The sequence below is a fragment of the Micropterus dolomieu genome, linkage group LG01 (assembly GCF_021292245.1).
Source record: "Micropterus dolomieu isolate WLL.071019.BEF.003 ecotype Adirondacks linkage group LG01, ASM2129224v1, whole genome shotgun sequence".
NCBI lineage: Eukaryota > Metazoa > Chordata > Actinopteri > Centrarchiformes > Centrarchidae > Micropterus > Micropterus dolomieu.
The window spans coordinates 34,400,092-34,402,065 of NC_060150.1; the positions used below are offsets into that span (position 1 = coordinate 34,400,092).

At 39.5% G+C, this 1,974-nt stretch overlaps 1 long non-coding RNA gene across 1 annotated transcript in view; it reads right to left on the minus strand.

The window, feature by feature from the left end:
• Positions 1–1,974, minus strand: part of LOC123983060 — an 8,697-nt gene that overhangs the window by 2,624 nt on the left and 4,099 nt on the right. The window lies entirely within an intron of this gene.

The following is a 1,974-nucleotide window of genomic DNA, read 5'->3' on the forward strand; positions in this document are numbered from 1 at the left end:
ATTTTTTAGGCTTCCTCCTATTAAGTGCAGTGCACTTGTCTCATTCAGAAGGCTACAGTCTGAAGGGAAGCACAGCAGAGTACCTATTGGTCAGGTAGACTTAAATATTATGAATTCCTATTAAATAATGACGTTAATCTCATAATACAATTTTTTTCTGGACATATAAGAGACGGATGTGTATAAAGCTAGTCTGGAGCCCTGACTAATAACAATTCATAGTTGTCAGTACCATTGGATGTACTGACAACTACTGAATCACTGAATTAATTTGATACTGAAATCTTCAAAACCAGAGAATTCTCGGGCAACTTCTGAGGCGTTTCTGTCCCAGTTTCTAGTGAGTTACAAACTGAATGTGTTGATGTTCAATCTCATCTTAATTATCCTACATTTAATCAGGCACCGCCACTGCCTAAGTGTATCTGCTGCAGGTTTATTAAGTGTAACACAAAAAGCTACACTAATCGGACACATTAATTATCAAAATAAATATTTTTCCGTTTTGGTTTTAAAACAACAAAAAACAATGTCTGTTTTTTTTGTTTTCTGTTTATCCGATTAAATTTTGAAACAAAATAATCAAAGAACAAACCATAAATGAATTGTGATATCATCTGATATAAGGTTTGAAGCTTTTCCAAAAACAATAAATTAAGAAAGATTTTATAGACACTATGAAATAAGTGTTGTGGGGTTTTTCTTTTTCTACAAAAAATGTGAAACGGGAAATGACGCAAACCTACAAAACAGCTGTTGTTTGTTATTATAAAGATAGCAATTATAAAGACAAAGAATCTGGGTGAAAGGATGGATTAGCACACGCAGGTAGCAGGAAACGTCTGAGCTAAAGAGAGAGCTGGAGGGGAGTAAAAAGTGTTTTGCGGTGAAAAAGTAGCTTCCTGCTCTGCAGCTGCCTGTTCTTTTTGGCTGGATGTGGATTTCTAGACGGCCGACTCCTCCAGATATTTGGCATGTTAGATATCTGGCTGGCATTGGCGATGTGTCAGAAATGTGTCGGGGAGTCGTTTTTATGCGTCGAGTAGTTCACACATAACGACTGGCGACCGCCGATCGATCGCTGATTTACCCCTGATTACAGCCTGATGGTCGCAGAGCTCGCTAACCGGCAAATTAGGCTTATAATCGTATAGTGTGAACTAGGCTGAAGTGATTATAACAAAAAAATTTGTTTTTAACTTTGTTATGGCAAGGCTAGCAGACCCAAGTGCAGGTCTAAGAAAGTGAGAAGTTCGATAAAAGAGGAATAGGCTATTTATTAGGTTAAAAGGATCATATATTGCAGGTGAAGAGCGATGCAGAGTGAAAATAGATGCACGCCGAACCGGGTTGGTGGCTGCTGTACAAAGCAGGGGGAACCGTAGCTGAGAGTCCGAACAGGTTCAGAGCAGAATCCGGGAAACATTTTAAAATGTAAGAAATTTGACTGTTTTGATCTGTAATGAAATTAAGCAATTGTAAAATTAATAAACGCCATAACTTTCACACTACTGCTGTCATCACTCAGTTTAAAGTGCTCCGTCACAGAGCCCTCTACTCCCGCCGTCACACAGACCGCTGCAGCAACAACGGCAGAGGAAAACACAGCTGAAAGGTTTTCATACCGCTTATCTGTCTTTACATTCCGAGCAATGTTGAAACGTTTTAACTTAAATAAAGAGACAGCTGTTTGTGGGTCGCTGGTTTGTGTGTCGCATTGAACAGTATGTCGCGGCAGCTGTGTGTCGCGTTGCTATGACGACCAGCTACATTGAGGGGTAAAATTTCTGGGTACTATCTGCAATGGAAAACGGAGCACGGATGAACCGAGTTGAGTTCGTACTGGTGATGGAAAAACGCCATAAAAGTCACCCAGTAAATCACTGTTTAAAGTTCTGTTCATGCTCAACATCTAGAAAATGCACATAGGCTTAAAACACAGTCAAGTCCTTCAAAGTCAAAAACAATAGAAGC